Genomic DNA, 26,885 nt, shown 5'->3' with positions numbered 1-26,885 from the left:
AAAAGTTTTTGGTTGGGACTTTCTGAATAGAACTAGCTTTTGTTTGGAAAACTTGTTAATCCAATGACCAGAGCAGTGTATCTGGACCTTTTAAAAACATTTTGTACTATACTGTCACCAACAATGACTTCTGGCCTCCTTAGCTTCTGTAGAGCTTTCAACAAGAGCAATGTGTGGTCTTAGTTCTGTGTCTTTAAAGGATGAAAAACAGGTGAAAAACTGCTATTGTGAGCAGAATTCTGCAGGTTCACCATGTATGGGAAGGTGTTATTTTAACAAATGAATTAATTTAATAAGATCAGCTTTATGCATGAACTTTTCTAGTTTGCACTGCTGAAATCTCCTGGTTTGCCATGCAGACTACTAGGGGACAGGAACTTTAGTGCTCTTAGTAGTAGTAATCAGATATGTTGAGCAAATGAAAATATGCAAGGATTCACTTTTGTCATTTAAGAGAGAAACTGAATATCACTACAGCTGCTGGATAGTAAGACTGTTTTAACTGATGGAGTTTGCTCTGAAATTTTTACTACCATGACCTTTTCATTGAAGAAAGGGGGGAAAGGGAGGGGGAGGAGCATTTGTAGTGCATCACAGCAATTCATTACATTTAGTGATTACGGTAATTTGGAAGTGATTCGGAAACCTGGAAGAGAATTGTTAGAGAATGCTTAAAATTACTAATTTGTTAGACTCTGCCTTGGGGGAGGGGTCAGAATCTGGGGTGAGTGTGCCCTCCAGCTTTCACCTTTCTTTAGCACATCTCACACATGTCTCAGCAAAGTAGAAAAAGGGGTTTACAGTATCCTTAGCCAGGTCTCCCTAGTTCTTGCTGCACATTCTGATTGCTTAGGTGTGGTGGCGCCTGCTCTCCCTGACTGCCTCAGAGTTATAGCTAGTAGAGGCTCTTCTGGAGGTGGGGCTATCCCAAGTTCTGCCAGTGTCATCCTGTTGGGAGTGGGATCTGACTTTCTCCCTGTTTCTGAGCCAATGGGACTCCCTCTGTGCTTACCTCCCTAATTGACCCCGCCGAAGCTGAGGACTGAAAACAGGAAGTCACCATCTCCTACCTCTGCCCCATCTCCATGCTCCTCCTGTGGCTGTCAGCCTGGCCAATCACTTCAGATGTGCTGGTGGGGCCTTCTCCCTGCTCCCGTCCCCCATACTGCTCCTAGCAGGTCAGTCTGCTGGGGTCACCCTGCCCACCTTCCTTGGCTGCCTCTGTCACTTTGCTGCTGCCATGCTCCTCCAGTGTTATTTCCCTGGGCCATGTGGGTGTGGGGAGGATTTTTCTTGTTCCGCTGATATTGCTGGAGCCACCTGACCTGATCCTAGCACTAATGGTGGTCATGGGGGGGGGGGCAGGTCCTACGCCCTGACATCATGTGGGCTCCTAATCAGCTCTCAGACCTGTGGGTAAATGTGGGGAGGGCTTTGCCAGTCCTGGAAACTTTTATATATATATAATATATAATATATATATATATATATATATATATATATATATATATATATATATATATATATGTAATGTATGTATATGTATATATGTATGTATGTATTAGCTTCTAATCTGTTGTCCCTTTCTGAGAAACATGAGTGTTCTTGCAATGTAGGGTTGCCAGGTCTAACTCAGAAAATACCTGGGGACATCAGGGGCAGAGCCAGGAGACTTTGGGGGTGAAGCCAGGAGACTTTCCGTAAAATAAACAAATAAAAATATAGCAGTGCAGTTCCCCTGAATACAGTCTTCATTTCCTCAGCCCTTAGCAGCTGCACATCCACTAAATGGAAGTGAAGACATACACACACATTCACAAAACAGCCAAAATAAACAGTTTGCAGGCCCACACTTTCATGATCTCACTGGGGAAATTTACTCATGGGAATTGTTGAATGTAACCATCTGCTGTATATTCAACCAAGTTCTTCAGACTAACACAGGGAAACCAAAGGTTACTCTTTACTCTCTATTTTACTGTGCAAATGACTTCTGAAAGGAATATAAAACAGAGGGACTGTGCTGGTTTTCCTTCCTTTCTCATAGCTCACTGGGAACAGCCACATTGTTTTGCCAGTTTGCCCTGCCCCCATTCAGCTAGGCTCCTACAGAGAGAAGGTACACACACCTTCCAAAAAGCAAGCTTCTTCTAGCCTTCAGAGGTGGAAAGGCACATGGTGGTTGTTTGGGCAGGGCTTTCCCCCATCTGCCAGCTGGCTGGTGGCAGGGAGGACTTTACGTAACTGAGGAAGCCCCCTGGGACCTGGGGATTGGCAAGCCTATTGCAATGCCACTTGGGAAATGTGTAGCATGGGAAGGTAGCATGTTACCTATGGATCCATGGCTAAGAAAGCTTATCCCTAGCTATGACGCTGCCCTTCTATTTGTCTAAGCAAGCATGCAAGTAAGCATGAAATTAAAATACGGAGCAAGAGGTAGGGTTGCTGTAAGGATTCCCTGCCCAGGTCTTGGTTTTCCTAGAACTGACATCACAGTATTGTTGATTGTTCCCCCCTGTGTTCCTACCCCCTTCCCTCTGGTTGCTGCCTGGCAACCCTAGTAAGAAGGGAAGTTGAACTCCTTCCTCTTTCACTATGGACTAATCCTGCTCAGTAGCAATGATCATGCTTAGCTAGAACTTCTCTGATGAACTACTTGCTGTATTGATCACTCTTGGTAGGGAACTTTGACTTTTTCAAAAATGCTGGACCAATTTTTTGACTCCCAAAAGCACTACCCTGAAAATCTTGTTGGTTTTCAAAATGTTACTGGACTTGAATGTTGCTGATCCAATGCGTTGTCCACAACGTCTTAGAATCAAAGTATTGTTTTGTAAATTAGATTCCATTTTAAAAATATTCTTCTGAATTAGCCACAGTTGTATCAAGGTTAGTCTACTTCTGGCCATATGCCAGCAGCAGCTGACAGCTGGCTTTTGATGCATGGCAAAACTAATGCAAAAATTGACATGTCAGTTCATAATATTATTAATTTAGGGCCAGGCGTTTCTCTTTGGAATACATCCAGGCATTTTGTTACATATTTCTAACTCCAGTACTTTCACATGTTCTTAAAACAGGTATTCCTAGGGTTACTATAAATTACTGCAGACCCACTATTTATCTTTGCAGAAACTTAAGAAATGTCTGTTGATCAGGAATCATCCAACCAAACAAGGTGTTAAACAGAGTAATTGCAGTGCAACAAGCATGTATTGACTGTGGAGTTGTCCTTGAAGACTGTCCATGTGCTTAGAAGATGGCTGGTGTAGAACTGGAGGGCTTACCTTCAATGTCCTATTAGAGGATATTATCTTATTTATCTGTTTCATTTATTATTTACCTTCTGTGGATTTCAGGGTGGCATAGGTGAGGTTCCCAGGGGGACAAGGGGGCGCATATAGATGTTAAATAACATCGGGGACAGAACCGCATCCTGCGACACATCACATATAAGTGGGTGCCTTTGGGATGATTCCTCCCCTATCACCACCCTTTGTCCCCAGTCTTGAAGAAAGGAGTTCAACCATTGCAAGGTGGACCCCTGGATCCCCATGTCAGCAAGGCGGCTAGACAGTAGCTGATGGTCAACCATATCAAATGTGGCTGACAGATCTAATAATAACAGCACCGCTGAGCCGCCATGATCCAGATGTCGCATGAGGTCGCCTATAAGGGTGACCAGAACTGTCTCCGTCCCTTGACCTGGTCGAAAGCTGGACCGGGATGGATCCAGTGTGGAAGTGTCATCCAGGAATCCCTGTAGCTGAGTTTCCACCACCCACTCTATAACCTTACCCAAAAAGGGAAGGTTCGACACTGGCCATAATATGCCAATATGGCCGGGTCTGCAGTTGTTTTTTTCAAGAGGGGACGGACCACAGCCTCTTTAAGAGGTGTGGGAAAGATCCCTTCTGTGAGGGGTCTGTTGACAATAGCCTGCAGTGGCTCACGTAGTGACGCCTGGCTAGCTTTTATAAGCCAGAACGGGCACGGGTCCAACCCACAGGTTGTAGGGCATACAGCAAAATGGATCCTGTCGACCTCCTCCAGGCTGAGTGGAGTGAAGGAATCTAGAAATGGACCAGAAGATGTGCTTGGTGCCTTGAGTTCTTTCACTGTATCAATTGTGGTGGGAAGGTCATGTCAGAGCGACAAGACCTTACCTGCGAAAAACTTGCAAAAGCCTTACTGCCGATTTCAAATTCTCTAACATTTGATTTACCGTGCGGTAAGGTTGTTAGTGACATAATTATGCTAAATAATTGTGCTGGGCATGAGATCGCAGACGCAATCCGGGATGCAAAGTATGTCTTCTTTGTGGCCCGGACTGCCATCTCATAAGTCCACATAAATGATCTATAAGATGTTCTCGTAGCGTCATTTAAATTTAAATAACTTTAAATTTCTTTGTACTACATTCATTGTGGGGGCTGAAAGCAAAGGATAATAAGTATCACTTTGATCATTTTTTTTAACCAGTACTCTGTACCAGTTTACTTTCACCCCTCTCTGTGGTTCACACCTTTCCTTAATATCAGCTAAGGTCTCATTTTTGATAGAGGATATGTAAAGTTACCCTGGGAAAACATTTCTATTTCCTGGGTTAGTTGGCAGTTGCTTTAACTTTTGTTGCGATTGCTAGCCATTGTTCTTTGATTTGATGTTCTTTAACTGGTTCAAAAGTGTATGATTTAAATTTTAAATGTTAGTTGTAAGAATTTTTTTTTAAAAAATAAGCACCTATTTTGTGTCAAACCAAACACTTTATATGATTTCATGGACAATTTATTCACAGTCAGGACCAAAAACAATTTTGGGATAAGGGATGTATGGGTAACTGCTGCTGATGCATGTCAACAATTTACTGGCCTGATTAGATTACATATGTCATCATGGACCAATTGTGTATGATTTAAAATTAGCTGCAGAAAGTAACTTAAGAGTGTTAGCAGAATGCATGATGCTCATGCTCAGACTTGACTGAATCAAGTAGCAGTACCCAGGCTGCAGTAAGATAATGTCAACAAAAAAGAAGTCCAATGGAACCTTATTTTTTTCCCAGCATGACCTTTTGTGAGTCAGAGCTCCTCCTTTAGATGCTAAACAACAAAAAAAAACATTCTCAGCTTTGGGAGTTAGGCAAGGAGATTTAAAATGGGCAGAAGTGGCATGTTAGAGACACAAGGAGCCCAATCCATGCATGTTTGAGATTCATTTCCTGTCCTGAAAACTAGATGAACATATGGAAGACAGGCAAAATAGTGCAAGAATACACCTGCACCAGTGTTTTTGACCTATACCTGAATGTTAAAGTCAGCCAAGCAAAATGGGAAAGGCTAGAATAGTTACACAAGCCATGCAGCTCTCCCTCTCTGAAGAACTGAAATATCTAATTAAATTTTATTGTTGGTAGGTTGGTTGGTTTAAAATGTGGGGGGAAGCTGTGTGGAAACATGTGTTTGTGATCTGATTTCATGTTCCTCAAAACAATCAACCTTTATTTTAAAGTATGCAGCCTGCAGGCAAATTGTGATTTGAACACAGCAGAGATAAAGAATTCTTATCCGCCCCCCCCCCCCCTTTTGTATTGTTTCTGGTTTTATTGTTCAGTGTTTTAGTACTATTGGTTTTGTCGGGTGTTGGTTACTACAAGGTTTTGTTCATTTCCTTAGTGAGTGACATGTCTTTAATCCTACTTTGAGAGCATTATTACTATGATGTGGTACAGAATCTTCTTAAATAGAACCAAGAAATGTTTTGAATCACTGCCCCAAAAGCAGATCATGCACATTCAAACCTGATACCTCTTTGGAATGGTTTATAACCCCTTTCTAACCAGACTGGTCAGATACAATGAGTCTTGAAAAATGTGTGTTAAAAACAAACAAGCCCTAAACCTGATGTGTTGTTTAAAATTACATATGAATAGCTGGTTTTGACCCATATAACCCCTCCCAATCTTTCAAGGAGCGGCAGTTCAGTAATACAGCCTTTTTTATTTGCCAGTTGCATGCTCACAACGTGTTCTTGAGACACCTGTTTGTTTGAATGCCTCTGGAGCTGAAACATCTTGGCGCTGATTACTTTGTACCCCTCATCTTCCTCCTTTTTGCCATTTCAATTTAGGAAACAGCAGATAAAGCAAATGAGCGTAAGTTCTGTTGGAGCATTCCCCCACCCCTTGTGTTGCCAAGGTTACGTTTTAAAAATGCTCTCCTCTTGACTCTCTTCACTGATTTATTGGGCTTGACTGTGAATGAAACTACTTTACTTGGTTTTTAATCTTGCCAAAGGCCTTGATTATAGAATTGGTGATTGGAACGACTCTGTGTGTGGTGGTGGTGGGGGGGGTTGCTTGCTTCCCCCCTATTATATTACAAATATGAAATGGTGATAGTAAGGCCTCATATTTCTGTTCTCTCCTCAATATGAACATCTGTATTCATGTCCCAATTATATAATCAACAGACAGTTCCAGAACGAGGAGCTGATTATTATGCAACGGTACATTTACAGAGCTGTTAGTTGAATAGCATTCTTTTATTTCCTCCCTGCCACAATATTTAGTGCAAGGGGGAAAAAAAAGTCTTGTACAGGATTGTGGATGTGATGGTAAAAATGAACAGGCATGAAACTGAATGAAGCTACTGTTATGTGTGGCAGCTTGGAACTGGGAGGTACAGAGCAGGAGGAGAAATTGGGTTATATATATGTATATATTTTCCCTGTGGGCTGAACATTAATCTTTCTGCATATTCTTTTTTTTTAATTTCTTGGTACACGTGACCAGAAAATCCAGTGCTCTGGACCAATCTATCGCTAATGGATTATGAAGCCTTGTATTCTGAAAATGGAATTCCCTGCTGATTATATGGGGAACATGCTAAAGGCTCACAAGGTCACTCAAACTGAGCATGCCTGTACTGCATGCTGATCATTATGGCTGTAACGGCAGGACTTTCTGAACGGATGATTAATAATGGGCCAGAATATATAGAATGGGTGTTTTTCTCTAAATTCTGGGGGCTAAATCAGATGCCTTTTAATTTACCACTTATTAGTACAGTTTAGAATTGCGCTACAAGACCCAAATAAATAAATACGTATTAATTAAAGGTGTGTATGTACAGGAGGCAGGGAATTGTTGGTTGATCAGCATACAGCTACCCTTTCAAGTCAGTGGTCTTAAAATAGTATAACTTTGTGTAGGATAGATCCAAGTGGGCAGTTGTGTTGGTCTGAAGCAATAGAGCAAAGTAGGAGTCAAGTGTACCTTTAAGACCAACAAAGTTTTATTCAGAATGTAAGCTTTCTTGTGTTACAAGCACACTTAATCAGACAATAGGATGGAATGGCAACTATCTGGAGCTCACACTGCTGTTCTGAAACAGGGAAGGGCCACTGTTCCCAAACTGAACAGTAAGGGGTAGAGTTGAAAAACCATGGGAGCTCTCTTGCAGAACAGAACCAACAAATTATTTTACAAAAGACAGCCACATTATGAAAATTCCTGCACATAGACAATTAGCTATAGTCATTAAAGTCCCTGGAGCATAACAGTCCATTATATGATTAATACTAAAATAAATATGAACAAAAACTAGCAATATGTGCATTATTATTCTTCAGGTGTGACCTTTATTATATCAACAACAACAAAAGCAAAGGTGAACAAAACTGATATCACTGATTACTTTTGCTTGTGAGAGTCAAGACCCACATTCACTGAAAGTTTCTCACCTTCTATATAAAAGTGTATTGAGTTAATTCCATTACTTCATTTCAGTGTGTCCTCAGATTTTGTGGAGTAATGTCTTAAATGGAAGGAAGCCACAGCATTTGCAGCACTGTTGACTCCACAAATGAAGATGGAGCAAGAATCTACATAAACCCAGTCTGACAGCTACAGTATGACAGCTGGTGATCTAGCTGCCAGGCTAGGTCACAGTGACCTGATCAGCAGACCGGCTTGAGCCGGCAGAAGCCAAGTGATGCAATCTGCTGAGTCAGCACGGCCAGGATTGGCTGCTTGGACTATATATGATCTGTGTGTGCATCACACAGGTCTCTCCCTGTGAGATGGTGGTTAGGCGAAGCACTTTGTCCGTGGAGGTGATATTGTATAGACTGCACAAGAGAGCACTTGTTGTGTATATATGTTAATACACCTTTTGGCACTAGTTGCACGTGTAAGCCTGATTTTCTTTCCTGAAGCCCTGTGTCGGGCAAGTCATCTCCCTCACTCTGCTACTCCCGCTCCGACAGGGTTATGGGCCCAGCACGCTTCCGCTGCGCGGAGGAGAGAGTTGAGAGTTGAGCTGACTGTGAGTTTGGAAAGAGCCGGAGGCGAGGAACGCCGGTGAAGGACACAGAAGCACCACCGTTCTCTGTTTGAGAGCCAGAGGGACGTCGGCAGCCAGCCGTGAGGAGGAGTCGGCACGATGGCTCAGCAACAGCTTGGAGTAGCCGTTGAGAAGCTCACCTCAGCCAACTACGCGGTGTGGAGCCTGAGAATGCAACACTACCTCAAGCGTGAAGGGCAATGGCTGTTCGTGAGTAACCCCCCTGCTGACTTATCTCCTGCCGAGACTGTGTTATCGGATAAGGCACTGGCCAACATAGTGCTATCTATAGGAGATGACCAGCTGGTTTATGTGCGAGGGAAGGACACTCCCAAGGCTGCCTGGGACGCGTTGAGTGCGGTGCATGTTAGCACCACTGCTGGTTCCCTCATGGCCTTGACAAGGAGGATGTTCCGCACCGTTATGCCGGCTGGAGGGTGTGTGAAAGATCACATCAAACGGCTAACGGACTGTTTCGTTGAGCTGGAGGCAAGAGGCAAGACTGTAGCTCCAGACGACAGAGTGTACATTTTGCTGTCGTCGTTGCCACCTGAGTACACTCCCCTGATAACTTCTCTGGAGACGGTGGACGTAGCGACCCTGACCATGGAATACGTCTGTGCCCACCTGCTTGACTTCCAAGAGAGAATTGCGGCCGTGAGCTGTCCGGGGGTGTCGGCCGGGCAGCGTGCTGTTATCGGTGTGTCCGGGAAGACAGCCAAGAATGAGCCAGCTTCTGCTGCTGGCAGGCGTCCGAAGGTGGAGGAAGTGGAGCCGACTGCGTTTGCAGTCCGTCGCTGCTATGGATGCGGGTCGTCGCAGCACCTGCTCCGAGCTTGCCCTGAGAGGGAGAAGAGGCGGGGGCGTGTGCGGCGAGAGCGGAGGACCGCCAGCCCGTGTGAGGAAGCAACCCGGCTGGTCACGTCTGCAGTAGAGAGCACAGGGTCTGCTTGGATTTTAGACTCCGGGGCAACGAGCCATCTCTGCTGCGAGAAGGAGTTGTTGAAAAACATTGACAGTCCTGAGCATAAGTATGTGAGATTGGCTGATGGGACCACTGCCAATTCTGTTTGCTCAGGCAATGTGGAATTTCCTGCACTGAAATGTATGTTGCAAAATGTGTTGTATGTACCCTCACTGCAGTCTAACCTGTTGAGTGTTAGCACACTGTTTGACCAGGGATACCAGGTGAGATTTGAGAAAACCTGCTGCAAAATCCTGGGAGGTGGGGGAAAGTTGCTTGTGACAGGAAAGAGGGAAGGTAAACTGTATGTGGTCCAGAGTGATTGTGCCCAGGTGGCTCAGGTGTCGAATGAGCCTGTGCACAATAATTGTATACATTTGCTCCATAGGAGACTCGGGCACTGCGGATTTAGGGCGTTAAAGAAAACCCTGGAGCTTGTGCCTAGTTTGAAAGTAAATCCTTGCAAATGTTACTTGGATTGCCAGGTCTGCAAGAAGACCAAAAGCAAGGCGTGTGCTGTTGCTAAAGAAAGCTCAAGGGAAAGCACACGAGCCCTGGAACTAGTCCATTTAGACGTTATTGGCCCATTGCCAAAGAGTCTGTCGGGGAGGAGATACTGCTTGGTGGCCACCGACGACCACACGAGGTACGCGTGGGTTTTCACCATGGTGCATAAGTCTGAGGTGTATAAGACATTCACCAAGTGGGTCAAAGCAGTGGAGAGACAATTAGGGGTTAATCTCCTGGCTGTACAAACCGACAGAGGGGGGGAATTCTTATCTAACCAGATGAAACGTTGGCTGGAGAACAAGGGCATCGCCCACCGTCTGACGAACCCGGCAACGCCCCGAGAAAATGGGCATGGGGCTGTATTGCAGAATGTGATGTATTGCATGTTAGAGGATGCACAACTGCCAATGACCTATTGGGCAGAAACCATACATGCAGCTGTTTTTTTGCAAAATAGGGTTTGGTGTAATACTGTGAAAAATGTGCCTTACAGGTTACTGTTGAACAAGACCCCAGATTTGAGTTCTTTAAAAGTCTTTGGGTCACGGGCTCGGGTTGGCATCCACTCCACGAGTAGCGGGGAGGGGGATGTCCGGGCAGAGAGCCTAATTTTTCTGGGCTACAAGCCAAGGGCCAGGTGTTATCGTTTCTGCAATAGCAAAAGCAAGATAACACTTAGTAAGAGTGCCCAGTTCAATGAAGAAAGCAGCTGGCCAAGGTTGCACTCCTTGCAGAAACAATTTGTCCTGCTGCCAAGTAGCGATAACGATGTTGGAGCGCAGCCCAGAACTCCAGCCCAGGAGGTGGCACCCAGTGGGGCTGGAGAAGGTGAGCCGAATGCTGGCACAGAGCCTGACGAGCAGAATCAGGAGGCAGAGCCTCAAATGCAGGAACTGGAGGTAAAGTGTGAGAGTCAGGAGGTTCAACACCCAATTACAGGGGCAGAGCAACCAGCCCAGGAGGTGGGAACAGAGCAACCCGAAGAAGACAAAGCTGGTCCAAGCACAGGGCCACGGGTGTCTGCCAGGTCCACCAAAGGCCAACGTCCCGCTAGGTACAAGTGTCCCTATGTCACTCTGACTGTCAATCCAGACCCACCCGGATTTGAGGAAATGTTAAAAGAAAAGGCTAAGAAATGGAAAGCCTGGGTGGCAGAGTGCGAGGCAAGGGAGAAGGAGGCTGAAGCCAAGCGTCTGAAAGAGCTGGCTGAACAGGAACACGATGATGTGTTTTACAATCATGATGAGTTCCTGAACGAATTCCGGAAAGGGTTCCGAGCTACGTAAATATGAACTGTAATGTTGCTGGTGGACATGTATGTAAACTGTGTAAAGTGTTTTGGTGCACTGGGTTTAAATAGATTAGGAGGTGTGTTGGAGCAAGAATCTACATAAACCCAGTCTGACAGCTACAGTATGACAGCTGGTGATCTAGCTGCCAGGCTAGGTCACAGTGACCTGATCAGCAGACCGGCTTGAGCCGGCAGAAGCCAAGTGATGCAATCTGCTGAGTCAGCACGGCCAGGATTGGCTGCTTGGACTATATATGATCTGTGTGTGCATCACACAGGTCTCTCCCTGTGAGATGGTGGTTAGGCGAAGCACTTTGTCCGTGGAGGTGATATTGTATAGACTGCACAAGAGAGCACTTGTTGTGTATATATGTTAATACACCTTTTGGCACTAGTTGCACGTGTAAGCCTGATTTTCTTTCCTGAAGCCCTGTGTCGGGCAAGTCATCTCCCTCACTCTGCTACTCCCGCTCCGACAGTGTATGTATCTGTGAAAAGTTTACTTAGGGTATAGTTTGCATTCTTAGTAGTTTCATCTCCCGAGTGACAAAAACTGGCACAAATGAAACTGGTAGCCAACTTTAAGTATCCAACATGCCTACATATACAATATTGTGTGAGCTAGGGGGTCTTTTCCCATACAGCAACTGTGTGCAGTAATTAGTACATGAGAACATGTGCAGAGCAGGAACAGAAAGACTGAGGGTGGATTTTGCTTACCTTTTGTTCAGCAAGTCTGTGTCCAACTACTGTCATAGCTTTTGCTTGAGTAATAACCTGAATTTATGTTGATAAGTTATATAGAAAATAAAAATAAGCACAGTGCTTATTTTTATTTTCTATATAACTTATCAACTTGCTTCTATATAACTTATCAACATAAAAATATCTGTGTTTAGGTCTTCTTTCGTGAAGGTTTCACAGGGATGAAGCAATTAAAAGAAAAGGCAGATAAAAATGTATATAAGCTAAGTAAGCTGGTCCTGTCCTGGATAGCCCAGGCTAGCCTGATGTCATCAGTTCTTGGAAGCTAAGTGGGGGTCAGCCCAGGCTAGTATTTGGATGGGAGGTGCCCACTACGAGGGTTGTGACGCGGAGGCAGACAATGGTAAACCACCTCTGATTGCCGCTTGCCTTGAAAATCCTACAGGGTAGCCATAAAGCAGCTGTGACTCGATGGCAGATTCCACCACCAAGTAGGCTGTGATAGATCAAGATGGGTAGCTGTGTTCTGAAGAAGTGAGTCATGACTCACAAAAGCTCATACCCTGCCACAGTTTTTTGTCTCTAAGGTGCTACTGGACTCTTGCTTTTAAGCTGTGGAAGTCTGTGTGAAAGACATATTAGGAAGAAATGAAACTTGTATTTAATTAGTTTCGCTCCTGCCTTTTTCCCCAGTGGGGACCCAAAGTAATTTACGTAATTCTTGTCTCCTCTATTTTGTCCACACAACAACCCTGTGCAGTAGGTTAGGCTGAGACTGGCCCAAGATCACTCAGCAAGCTTCAATGGCATGAGTGGGAATTTGAGTTTGGGTTTCCCATATCTTAGTCTGACATTCTGAATCCCTACACCACACTGGCTTCTATTCAGTAGTTTTTCCTGAGGGATCCAGTGTTGAGCCTAGTTAGTACAGTTCTTCTTTCCCTGACAATTGATCCAAGGTCAGCAGTCTTGTAAACTGGTTTGCTGTAAATTCCTCTCCTGGACAAGCACTAGTGCAAAAGCCCCTAAGATTCCTTGCCATATCCTAGCCAAGTTACTTAATTATTTCACCCAATTTACCCTGGCTTTCTAAGCAGATTATCAGAACTGAAAATTGTCATGGTATCCTTATCATCCATTAATATATGCAAAGATAAATTTAATCACGCTGTGCTCTCCCAGGAATTCTCCAACACAGCTGAGGACTGCATAACACTTTGTCAGCCCACAGGAAGTACTAACACACCATGGATAAATTATATGAAGGGATCTTTAAAAAAAAAAATAGAACATGGTAGATATAGCAAAAATGTGTCTTCCATTCCCATCAGCTATGTTTCATGGAGGAAAGCCACTGAAGTAATCTCTGAGGGCCTGAAATGTTCCAACTGAGAATTGTTTACGCTATTAACAAAAGAACAGAAGAGTCTCCTGGGGGAAGCTCAGACAGTTGCCAAGAGAACATCAAGCAATACAACTGATAGATGAATTAAAAACTAATAAGTCACCTGGTCCAGATGGCATACATCCAAGAGTTCTGAAAGAACTCAAAGGTGAACTTGTGGATCTCCCAACAAAAATATGTAATCTTTCATTGAAATCTGCCTCCGTTCCTGAGGATTGGAAGGTAGCAAATGTCACCTCCATCTTTAAAAAGGGTTCCAGAGGAGATCCGGGAAATTACAGGCCAGTCAGTCTGACTTCAATATCGGGAAAGTTAGTAGAAACCATTTTCAAGGACAGAATGATTAGGCACATTGATGAAAACAAGTTATTGAGAAAGACTCAGCATGGGTTCTGTAAGGGAAGATCTTGCCTCACTAATCTGTTACAGTTCTTTGAGGGGGTGAACAAAGATGTGGACAAAGGGGACCCAATAGATGTTGTTTACCTTGACTTCCAGAAAACTTTTGATAAAGTTCCTCATCAAAGGATCCTTAGTAAACTCAAGAATCATGGAGTAAAAGGACAAATACTCTTGTGGATCAAAAACTGGCTAATTAATAGGAAACAGAGAGTGAGTATAAATGGGCAATCTTCGCAGTGGAAGACGGTAAGCAGTGGAGTTCCACAGGGCTCAGTACTGGGTCCCATGCTCTTTAACATGTTCATTAATGATTTGGAGTTGGGAGTAAGCAGTGAAATGGCTAAGTTTGCAGGTGACACTAAATTGTTTAGGGTGGTAAGAACCAGAGAGGATTGTGAGGCATTCCAAAGGGATCTGTTGAGGCTGGGTGAGTGGGCATCAGTGTGGCAGATGAGGTTCAATGTGGCCAAGTGCAAAGTAATGCACATTGGGGCCAAAAATCCCAGCTACAAATACAAGTTGATGGGTTTTAACTGGCAGAGACTGACCAAGAGAGAGACTTTGGGGTCGTTGTAGATAACTCACTAAAAATGTCAAGACAGTGTGTGATTGCAATAAAAAAGGCCAACACCATGCCGGGAATTATTAGGAAGAGAATTGAAAACAAATCAGCCAGTATCATAATGCCCCTGTATAAATCGATGATGTGGTCTCATTTGGAATACTGTGTACAATTCTGGTCACCACACCTCAAAAAGCATATTATAGCATTAAAAAAAGTCCAGAAAGGACTTCCTGTTCCAGCATCGGCTCAGCAAGGCAGGGGGAAACACAGCTCTTGCGAACTCCCCGAATTGAGCAGATTGAGGGGGTTTGGGAATCCCAGATACCCAAGGAGACCCCTGGAGAGGGAGCCCAGACAGCATGGGAAACAACATTCCCAGGGATTTCGTCAGTGGGCGAAGCCTGGTTCTTTGTCTATCCTGAAGCCTCACTGTGACAATTGCCATTTTGTATGGCACTAGCTGTGTCCACCAGTAACAAAATACTTTCTTCTAATCGTCTTTCTACTTCAGCTAACGAACTATACCTGGCAAGTAAGTTCACTTTGGAATGTAACCTATCAACTAAAGTCCTATTATAAAACCAAATTTTTATCATTCAAAAAGAGGGGGAGGTGGCTAACCCCCCCCCTCCACAAAGACAAGAGAGGCTTCTAAAATTAAAGGAACACGCTTAAAACAATTGTCTTTATTTCAAGTAAAAGGAATTGGACCAAGTATATAGTTGTGGATAGATCTGGTTTAAAATTAAATAAGTGACAATTGGACTACCAGTATACTATACAAAGCTTGATCAAAGGTGGAATGTGACTTTATATGAGAAAAGCTGGATTTCTGGATTTTCAACCTGGCTGAACCTATTCTGATTTCTACTATCATACTGATTATAACAGCAGGGAAGAGTTGAATAATTCAAAATATTTTATGGCTACCATACTCTCCATAAGGCAGGGACTTGGTCTTTTAGCAGAATTGGTAAAGGAACATATGGGAAAATTCCTGGAGAATTGTAAAGAAATGGAAAATATGGAAAATATACAAGAACAGAGGTATCAAGGAGCACAAAATCTGCCTGAGAAGTGGGCAAAAGTGAAAAGACAACTGCCTGAGATTGCTTTGCCTGATTTTAAAATGGATGCAACTTATGCAGGAGAAACGAAACCTACAGTTCACTGAGACAAAGAAATGGGAGAGTAACTTTGATTCGGCTCCAAAGCTTTTTGTAAAAATGCTCAGCAATGAAATGGAAAAATCAGTTGACTCAATTAAAATCTACAGCCTCAAAGCAAGCCCAACAACAAGGATTTTATGACTTAGAAGGCTTTTAAGAAGAAGAGAATATAAACTCTTACCATACAGTGGGTTAACATGAGCATAATATTATGAATCTGACATAACGTCATGGAATGGGTATTCTGATTTTCAAACTAGGGGATCTTCATTTTTATTCAAACTATAAAAAGAGATTAAAAGATTATTCTCTAATGGGCACAATATTATGGGACTTAATTTTGAATTTCTCCCCCCTTTTTGAGGGATTCTTCAAACCTAAAGCACGATTATTTGGTTTTTTATTTTTCAAATTGAATGGACAGCTTGTTTTGGTTTGGTGTGATTTTCTACAAAGCTCAAAATAATAATAATCTGTTGCTAGAAAAGAGGGGTTTTAATTACTCTAACAACTTTTAAAACTTTAAAATTTAAATATATGCTAATGTAAGGCTAAAAAGTTAAACTGTTTAATTAGAATTTGGACTATTGTAGCTAGAATTACATATACGCATGCATATATATATATATATATATATATATATATATATATATATATATATATATATATATATATATGGAAAGCGTGTACATACCTTGAATATTTTTGCTTTTTCTTGAATGGTTGGTGAGGAGGTGCCCTTTGTTCATTCCCATGCATTGAGAGGTCTGCCGATGAATTACTCCACTCAGAGGTTTTTTCTTTGCTTTCCGGGGAAGTAAATGAGTGCAATTTGATGAGAGTGAAATGAATCTTCCCTATAGATCAAGGTTCCCCTCTCTGTTTAGTGTGAAGTTGTTGGAGCAATTGGGAATGGCTAGCGCCTTCTGAGATGAGGTCTGCTGTAAAAACAGCATTCTATGGGTTTGTGTTTTTTCCCTTCTCCTCCTTTGCTTACTTTTTCTTTTTGAAAACCCATCCTTTTTGTTTATGAAAAAGAGCTAACTTTTCAAGTAGATGCCTAAAGTTATCAACATTTGCTAATAAGACATGAGTATCATAACTGAAGCCTTTCATGGTTAATGAGAATCTTGTTTTATTTTCGTTTAGTACTGAGATTCCTTTGTAAATTAGATAGAGATGCAGCTGCTGTTGCTATATATTGAAACGTCTTGGTTAATAAGCTAGTACTGAAGACCAGAATTTGAACCTTTCTTTCTCTTCTTTTTTTCCTTCCTTCTGTTGTTTTATGTAGATTAAAGATACATAGATTTGGTTTTGTGTGATCACAGATGCGATAGATAAGAATCTGGAATCTGCCACTAAATAGTTGGTAAAACAGGAGGATTTTACAGTAATACCAAAAGATCATAAAACATTTGTAGACTTTAAAGGTAATATCTATGTATTAATTTTGAGTACTTGCAGGTATAATGAATTATACTTTTTCTTTTGTTTTTCTTGATGTAGTAATAACTGTAATCTATTCTTTTATTTTCTGTATCCTATCTCTGATCCTTCTACCAGTTCCCTGCTTTCCCCTGTGAAATTTAATAAAACTTGTTATTGAAAACTGCCTGGGGCAGTGATGCTCTGTATTCTTGCTGCTTGGGGGAGGGGGGCAAAGTGGAAGGGCTTCTAGCCCCACTTGTGGACCTCCTTTTTTTTGGCCACTGTGGGACACAGAGTGTTGGACTGGATGGGCCATTGGCCTGATCCAACATGGCTTCTCTTATTTTCTTAAGCATCTCCTTCCAACATTGTGTTTCTTGATCAGGCCAGGAGGCAGAATGTGGCAACAAACTGTACTTTTTTAGCCATTCGTTGCAAGAGTTACAGGTGTGTCCCTCAATCTTTATATTCATTGAGTGTCTCGGATGCTGGAAAAACACTTTGTTTTCCAAGTGTGCATGTGTTTGGAGAGGGATGGTGGCTCAGTGGTAGAGCATCTGCTTGGTAAGCAGAAGGTCCCAGGTTCAATCCCCAGCATCTCCAACTAAAAAGGGTCCAGGCAAGTAGGTGTGAAGAGCCTCAGCTTGATACCCTGGAGAGCTGAGTAGACAGTGCTGACTTTGATGAACTGACAGTCTGATTCAGTATAAGGCAGCTTCATATGTTCATGTTTTCTGTAGTATACAGCTCTCTGTATTGCCATGGGTCCACAGAACTTCCACCACCTCTGTTTCTGTTGAATTACTTATTCTAAGGTTGAGAAGAGTGGTCTTTGAGTCATTAGGAGACTCTTCACTTGGGAGAAAGTAACAGTTAATCTTGTGGCATCTCTACCTCCCCTCCCTCCAAACATAAGCTTATGTGGCCTCTGACTATGGCCTAGGACTAGGTCAAAGATAGACAACAATTTTGGCCCAAGTGCTGAAAAAATGCTACCAATGAAGATATCATTCTGCCAGCAAACAAACTAGGTGAGAGGGAGGCACAAAGGACAACGATTGACACTTGGATATGGTAGAAACAAGTCTCTTGGATACACTTGGCACAAGCTAAGCTCCAGCAGCATTACCAGCATCTCAATGGTTCACCTTGAAATGAGCTGCTCTGAGGTTTTTCTCTGAGAGAACTTATTTAACACTATAATGTAATTAAATTTAGATATTGTCCCACTTACACTGGCTTTTAGTATAAAAATAGCCCCAAACTCTGTATTTTGGCTCAGAGTGACAGAATGGCTGTGTGGGAGGAGAGGTAAAGATTCAGTGGGAAAAACAGTTCACAAAAATATATGCTAGACTAAAATGGTTTTTGGTGTCACTGATATTTATGTTCTGCTTTTCTACCCACTGAGGAACAAAAGTATCTTACAATACAAAACAAGTACAGAAATAAATGATGGAATGTTCCTCCATGTAAAACATCCTTTCACATAGAAAATAAGCATGAGAAGGAAAAGACCTACCTAGCCCCTAGCCATCTTCATGACATCTGGCTTTCTCTTTTGAAGAAATGTATGTATATATTAGAGCTACCTGCTCTACCCCAATCTCCAAACACCAGATTATTTAGATAATTCCGTTATGTGACACCACTCTCCGCCAGCTGTCAGAGCCATTGCAGCCAACAAGTTTAGTGACCATTAGGTCTAAATCAGAGGTTGGGAACTTTGGGAACAAAGTGAGGAGAGTGTGCAAGGATAAAGGCCATCCCGACAGCTCATATTTTAGGTATTAGCATGTTGTACCTCTGCGGCTGTGTGGAAATGTTTGTACATTGCTGCAGATCTCTGATGTATACCTCTGACAGAGACCAAAGAGAGTATGCAGAAAATACCATGGGTTTACTTGCTGTACTCATGGCTTCTACCTTCCCCAAGAGTACTCACTGGTTTCCTATTTTGTAGGATATAGCAGTGAGCCACAACAGAGAGATCACAGTTAGATCTTGCAGGGGAATGCTTATTTATGTGTTGGACACTTGGCCATTAACTTTTTGTGCCTGCCCCTTACCTTTGTTCCACACTACCACTAATTTCCCTCATAAGTCGTAACGTCATTTCAAAATAGCAAATGATCAGCTATTTTACTTATTTGAGCTTTAGAGAACTACGAGTCACACCCATCTGCTTGCTCACATCATTAAAGAACTGCTCCTGATTGAAACTGGCCAAAGATTTAAAGAATACAACAGTCTCTGCTGTTCAACTTGTATCATTTGTAGTGTGGGAAAAGGCTGATGACTTAGGCATCTTTGTTTCTTTATTAACTCTCAGTGCTCTTCAGTTTGTATGTAGCTATTATGGAAGCAAAGGGATTCAGAAGAGTGCTTTGTCATTGTTGTGAGGAATCTGCAGTGGGCATCCAAGAGGCTCTAAAAGGTATTAAGGCAAAAGCCAGTGAAGGGGTGGGAAAGGAATGTAGCTTAAACCTACTTACAATATGAGCAGGTTCACAGATTTGAGGCTGAAATAAATTTTCTGGGTGAAAATTCTCAGAGTTGAAGGGGCCTCCATCTCTCCTTCATAGGAACAATAGATTCCAAGTATTAGAAAGTGTGGAAGGTTTCTTTCCTCTTTCCAAAGTCCCCACATACATCTAAGTCTTAACCTCAGTGAAAGGAATTAGAAGCAAGAAATTCATCCCAGAAGTTCTGAATACCAATTGGAAGCTGTAACTTAAGTACAGTCTTAGAAGTCTGGAAAACTATGATGTGGTAGTAGAGAACAGCAACCGCTAAGGAGCAGTAGTTCATCTTCTGTGTAGCTTGGTTGTCCAATATTTCCTTCTCCCTATTATTGTTTCTTTCTCTCTCCCCACCCCTCCTCACCTGCTTTACTTTATTTGCTATTGTGTTTTTTGCAGCCTGCATTTTTTTTTACTATAATCTCTCCCTTCCTTTTCTTCACTCCTTCTCCTGTGACTGATGTACCTTTCCATCTGAGAAGGCTTAGAAGAAGCTTGGAAGTTTAGAAGAAGCTTGGAAGCTTGGAAGGTGTGTGTGCCTTTATGAGCAAGGCTGAATGAGTATGAGCAAGGCTGAATGGGGGTGGGGCAAGCTGGCAGAGTCACATAGATGTTCCTGGTGAGCCTGTGAAGCTGTGAGGAAGGAAGAAAGCCTAGTCCCTCTGTTTGTTTTACATTCCTTTCAGAAGCTATTTGCATAGTAAAGAGTAAACAAGAATCTTTTGTTCCCTGTGTTATGAAGAAGTTGATGGAAATACAGCAGATACATCCAGCGGCTCCTGTGAGTAAATTGCATCAGCGAGATCACAAAAGTGTGTGCTTGCATTATTTTGACTGCTTTGTGAGTGTGTGTGTGTGTGTTCACTTTCATTTAGCGGAAGTGCAGCCAGCTGCTGGTGGACAAGGAAATGAAACTGTATTCAGGGGAACTGCTGTATATTTATTTATTTTAGGGAATGGAAAAGTCTCCTGGCTCCACCCCCAGAGTCCTCAGGTATTTTCTGTTGGACCTGGCAACCCTATATCTCATGGCCTTTCTACTGCTTTCTTTCTTATTACTGGCTTCTTAGTAATTTGTCCATGGTAGGAATTGGAGAAGTTTCTGATTGAGATTCCTTGATGAAGCTCATCATAAAACACGCTAGGTCTAAGAGGTCAGATAAGTTACTCTTCTTGCACCTTGTTTCCCCCCTTTTTCCTCCTCCTTAGCAATTTAAATCATCATGCTTTATGTCTAGTGTTCCCTCTAAGCTGAGTTAGTGTGAGCTAGCTCACAGTTTTTTTATTCTCTCACACATTTTTGTCTTATCTCAGGAAAAATTGCCCCAGAGCAAACTAATTTATGCAGTAACTCACAACTTTAATGCCAGTAGCTCACAAAGTAGAATTTTTGCTCACAAGACTCCACAGTTTAGAGGGAATATTGTTTGTGTCTATGAGATATGGAAACCTATAAACTAAACCCTTACCCCTGCCTTTTCTTATGTGCTGTGATTCTTTCCCTCATTTCCTTTGTGGTTCATAGAAAAATCACAATTTCCCATTACATCCAAAGCAGCAAAGTAGCGCTCATGTTTGCTCTGCAAACCAGATTTGTGAGCTGCTGTATCATTGTGGTTTATGGGATTCAAATGTAATAACAAACTAGAGTCTGCCACAAAAAGGGAGATGAAGAAGATAATCACAAAAGGGAAATAGTAACTCATGGTCCTGAGTGTGTGTAGTGCCAGACTGTGGCTTGGTGTTGTATCTGAGCTCTCTGCCTCTCTCTCTCTCGAAAGGAAAGGAAAGGTCACCTGTGCAAGCACCAGTCATTTCCGACTCTGGGGTGACACTGCTTTCACAACGTTTTCACGGCAGACTTTTTACGGGGTGGTTTGCCATTGCCTTCCCTAGTTTTTTACACTTTCCCCACAGCAAGCTGGGTACTCATTTTACCGACCTCGGAAAGATGGAAGGCTGAGTCAACTTTGGGCCAGCTACCTGAATCCAACTTCCGCCGGAATCGAACTCAGGTTGTGAGCAGAGAGTTCAAACCACAGTACTGCAGCACTGCTGCTTTACCACTCTGCACCACGGGGCCGCTTCTCTCTCTCTAACTCAGTACTAAAATGAGTCAACACATAAAACAAGCATTTTCAGTTCTGCTCTTGTAAAGCAAATAAATCTCTCTGCTTAGGTCCTAAAACAATAACATCCTTATGTTACAGTGTCAGGAGTTGCCAGAGCAGATTTGTTTAAGGGGGAGAGGGTATCAGTCCATTTGGTGTAGTGGTTAAGAACCAGTTTGGTGTAGTGGTTAAGTCTGCAGAGTCTTATCTGGGAGAACCAGGTTCGATTCCCACTCCTCCATTTGCAGCTGCTGGAATGGCCTTGGGTCAGCCATAGCTCTGGCAGAGCTGTCCTTGAAAAGGCAGCTTCTGTGAGAGCTCTCTCAGCCCCACTTACCTCACAGGTTGTCTGCTGTGGGGGAGGAAGGTAAAGGAGATTGTAGGCCACTCTGAGATTGATATTCAGAGTGAAAGGCGGGGTATTAATCCAATATAATCTTCTTCTTTTTCATAATGCCTCTTAGTGCATTCTGTACTTAATTAGTGATTTAAGAGCAGACACATCCATTTCACTGAAGATTGTGAAAATTGTTATTACATAACTGGAATGCATAATAAATGGTACTTGAAAGGGCTAACGCATCTTGAAAATGAGACAGGTATTTTTAAATGATCAGCTATCTATTGCAGTTATGTAGAAAAGAAAAATTTTGCTATATTTGCTCTAAGCATAATCTTAGATTTCTGGCATGCTTGTGGTCCAGAAATGAAGGAAATATAAAATGAGAAGATACTGGTAGAATTTAGGATTAGTTAATTAATTTATTAAAATAATATAGAGAATTGAATTACAAATTGATTAATTGGAATCTTAACCATAATTTAATTATTAGTTAATCAATTTGAACTGGGAATTCAATTGCATTTATTAGAGGGGTAGGAGTTAGGCTGTTAATATTAGGTTCAGGGGATGGGAGGGATTGAGGGAAATAGTGAGCCTGTTATTGTTGTAGTTAGTTCAGTCTGAACATCTGTATTTTGTTATTCTGTGTGGGAATGTAATAGGGTTGCCAATCCCCAGGTGGGGGCAGGGGATCCCCCGGTTTGGAGGCCCTCCCCCTGCTTCAGGGTCATCAGAAAGCGGGGCGGGGGGGAAGGGAGGGAAATGTCTGCTGGGAACTCTATTATTCCCTATGGAGACTTATTCCCATAGGAAATAATGGAGAATTGATCTGTGGGTATCTGAGGCTCTGGGGGGGGGCTGTTTTTGAGGTAGAGGCACCAAATTTTCAGTATAGCATCCAGTGCCTCTCTCCAAAGTACCCCCCAAGTTTCAAAAAGATTGGACTAGAGAGTCCAATTCTATGAGCCCCGAAAGAAGGTGCCCCTATCCTTCATTATTTCCTATGGAAGGAAGGCATTTTAAAAGGTGTGCGGTCCTTTTAAATGTGATGGCCAGAACTCCCTTGGAGTTCAATTATGCTTGTCACACCCTTGCTCCTGGCTCTGCCCCAAAGTCCCCAGATATTTCTTGAATTGGACTTGGTAACCCTAGAATGTAATGAGAGTGTTGTGGACTTAGATGTGGAGTATACGGGGAGGCCAGATGAAGTCAGGCATCCTAATGATAGGGGGCCATGGGAGGTATGGTGGTGGGACAAGTTATTGGAAAGGAAAGATATTGAGACAATCCGTTAGAGGAGGTATTGATTTTCTTGATCTTTCTCTATATTATGAAGTAGCTAATTTAATGCCAATAGTTAGAGCAATAAAAGATGACACTGATCTCAACTGGGAACAAATGAAATATATGGACTTACACCCATATAAAATTTCAGATGTACTTTGGAATTCTACTTTAATTAGCAAGATGACAATACAGCAAATCATATTCTTATATACCTTTTTAGAAATATGGAACAGGAGGAAGAACAAACTAGAATCTGATATCTCTATATTACCAGCCTTTTTTAATCAGAGGTGGTTCCCTCCAGGTCAAGCATCAGAAAGATTTAATTCATGGTGCAGAGAAGGTATATTTTGTATAATTGATACAGTAGATAAAGGCAAAATTTATACAAAACAAGTATTAGCATTTGATAAGAGTTACCACAGTTGATACAGACTTTGTAAAGATCTCTGATGGCATTTGAACAATTTATAAAACAGTCACCAGAACAATCTAAAGGGATATTATCTAAAAAATTATATATGATACTAAATCAATTTGTAGAAGAAAAGGCATTGCTGTATCAAAAACAATGGAATATAGGTTGCTGTAAAGATTTCACAAACACTGAATGGGAGGAAATATGGACCTCTCCTAGTATAACATCTAGAGTTTTTAGTGTCCAATTTCAAGCAGTTTCTTCCACCAGTTACTTTGAATAAAATAAATAAAGATTATATCCCACTTTGTAAGAAGAAATGTGGAAGTTGTGCAGACTTCCTCCATTGCTGGTGGAATTGCACTAAAATACAACCCTTTTAGCGTAATCAGGCCTCATTTTGGGCAGGAGCTCACAGGACTGGCACTCTAGAACTTCTAAATGTTATTGTGTTCTTTCTTACCCCACCCCTCCCCCCAAAAAAACCTTGCTTCCCCCCCTAAATTTTATTGTGTTTTTTCTCCCCCCCCCCCAAAAAAAAACCTGTGAGAATTTTGCTGAGCTCTAAGATTTGACAAACTTTCTGATGTTTTCTTTTCCCACAAAAAAGGGAAGATAACCAAAACATATAAAGCAGACAGATGGAAATCATGCTACTGTCACCACAGAGGAGAAAGTAATTTTAAAAGTATGATGGGAGTAAGGTTTTAATATGACAAATATAATTCAAGAAGTATTTTAAGGTAGATGCTGAGCTGATAGAATTTAGTACACCTTCTGGTGATGTCAGGCGTATGTGGCATATGCAGATGAGTTATGCAAATAAATTGTGCTAATGAGCTCCAGCACCTCTTTTTCTATTAAATGACCTCTGGGCAGAAAATCTACTCTTAAATAAAGGCATAGATCCTAAGCTAAATAAGCAAAAAGCTGAGTTAATATCAATTTTACTATCTACTGCTAGGATAACCTTAACTGCCAAATGGATAGGCCACTCCCCACCCAGCATAGAACAATGGCATGACAAAATTTAGGAACATTTTATTATGTAGAAATTAGCATATAATATTTCAAATTCACCAGTTCATCAATATGAGAGTAAAGTGATAGCAATATGGTATCCACTTTTGAATTATATGGCAGAGCAAGATATAGTTCCAAAAATCCATATTATAAAAGTTTAATATATTTTTGGTACATTATTGTATCTCAATGTGTAATGTAAAAGTACCAGATTTCTTTTTATTGTATTATTTTTGTTCCAATTTAAAAAAAAAAATTAATAAAGGAAACATACCGAGATATGGTTATGCTCACTCTATTTCCAACCTTCAGCCCATCCTGAGGTATGTCAGTAGTGGGGATAGGAAATCAAAGCTTTCTCCATCACTGATGTAGTGCAATGCCAGGTCCATCAATAATAAGAGCACTACATCACAAAATTGTTTTGCAGCACAAAATGTGGACCTGGCAAACATGACCAGGCAAATGCAATTTTGGGCTGTATCAACAGAAGTATAGAGTCCAGATCACGTGATGTGATGGTATCGCTTTACTCTGCTCTGCTAAGACCTCACCTGGAGTATTGTGTTCAGTTTTGGGCACCACATTTTAAGAAGGATATAGACAAGCTGGAACAGGTCCAGAGGAGGGCGACAAAGATGGTGAGGGGTCTGGAGACCAAGTCCTATGAGGAAAGGTTGAAGGAGCTGGGGATGTTTAGCCTGAAGAGGAGGCGGCTGAGAGGTGATATGATCACCATCTTCAAGTACTTGAAGGGCTGTCATAGATTGTCAAGAGCCAGTTTGATGTAGGAGAGCCAGTTTGGTGTAGTGGTTAAGTGCGCGGACTCTTATCTGGGAGAACTGGGTTTGATTCCCCACTCCTCCACTTGCACCTGCTGGAATGGCCTTGGGTTTGCCATAGCTCTGGCAGAGGTTGTCCTTGAAAGCGTATCTGTTGTGACAGCCCTCTCAGCCCCATCCACCTCACAGGGTGTCTATTGTGGGGGGAGAAGATAAAGGAGATTGTAAGCTGCTCTGAGTCTCTGATTCAGAGAGAAGGGTGAGGTATGAATCTGCAATTCTTCTTCTTCATATAGAGCAGGGGTCTTCAACCCTTGGTCCATGGCCTGTTAGCAATTGGGCCGTGAGTTGTATAATTATTTCATTATATATTACAATATAGTAGTCATAATAATAATAAGACGATGACATTGGATTTATATCCTGCTCTCCACTCTGAATCTGAGTCGCTTACAATCTCCTTTATCCTCTTCCCCCACAACAGACACTCTGTGAGGTGGGTGGGGCTGAGAGAGCTCTCCCAGAAGCTGTTCTTTCGTGGACAACTCTGCAAGAGCTATGACTAACCCAAGGTCATTCCAGCAGCTGCTAGCGGAGGAGTGGGGAATCAAACCCGGTTCTCCCAGATAAGAGCCTGCACACTTAACCGCCGCACCAAAATAAAGTGCACAATTATATCATCCCAAAATCATTGCCACCCCACCCCCCCACCCCCCGTTTTGGTCTGCTGAAAAATTGTCTTCCACAAAACCGGCCCCTGGTGCCAAAAAGGTTGGGGACCACTGATGTAGAAGATGGTGTGGAATTGTTTTCTGTGGCCCCGGAAAGTAGGGCCAGAACCAATGGGTTGAAATTAAATCAAAAGAGTTTCCAGATCAACATTAGGAAGAATTTCCTGACTGTTAGAGCGATTCCTCAGTGGAACAGGCTTCCTCGGGAGGTGGTGGGCTCTCCTTCCTTGGAGGTTTTTAAACAGAGACTAGATGGCCATTTGACAGCGATGAAGATCCTGTGAATTTGGGGTAGGTATTTGTGGGTTTCCTGCATTGTGCGCGGGGTTGGACTAGATGACCCCCTATGATTCTATGACCAAGACCTGGGTGAGGGAGAGCAAAATAGTCACCCTGAAGGAACTGACTCCTCCTGGGTATTTGATCGTCTGTCAGTCTTGGATAAAAGGTGGGAGGGTGGTTATACTCATTCAGGAGTCTTTCTCCTTCAGACCACTGCCCACCCCTGAGAACACCAGCACTGATTGCGTTGGCCTAGTGTATAGTACTGAGTAAAGTGTGGCTGTCTGACTGGTGTACCAACTACCAAGCACCCCAGCAGATACCCTGTTGAACGTGTTGTAAGCTGTAGCAGGTTGGGCCTTGGAGTTCCCCAGACTAATAGTTCTGGGGAACTTCAACGTTTATGCTGATCCTTCCTCACAGGCTACGGGCCTAGTTGTATCAGAGCCCACACATCACGCAGGAATCCACATGCTGGATTTAATCTTTGGTCCGGGGATGGATGTGGATCTGGATGCCATTGATGCAGTGCTGTGATTGGCCACTTCATCTTGAAGGCTCTTCTGAGTGTTCCAGTTTTTCCTTTCTCAGGTGGCAAG

General features: G+C 42.5%; 1 protein-coding gene across 31 annotated transcripts in view; it reads left to right on the top strand.

The window, feature by feature from the left end:
* The window catches only part of MAGI1 (membrane associated guanylate kinase, WW and PDZ domain containing 1), a 736,174-nt gene that overhangs the window by 396,900 nt on the left and 312,389 nt on the right, over nt 1–26,885 (top strand). The window lies entirely within an intron of this gene.

This window comes from Heteronotia binoei, chromosome 5 (genome assembly GCF_032191835.1).
Source record: "Heteronotia binoei isolate CCM8104 ecotype False Entrance Well chromosome 5, APGP_CSIRO_Hbin_v1, whole genome shotgun sequence".
NCBI classification, from domain to species: Eukaryota; Metazoa; Chordata; class Lepidosauria; order Squamata; family Gekkonidae; genus Heteronotia; species Heteronotia binoei.
The sequence above is the reverse complement of the archived record's forward strand: the minus strand, read 5'-3'. Positions and strand labels throughout refer to the sequence as shown.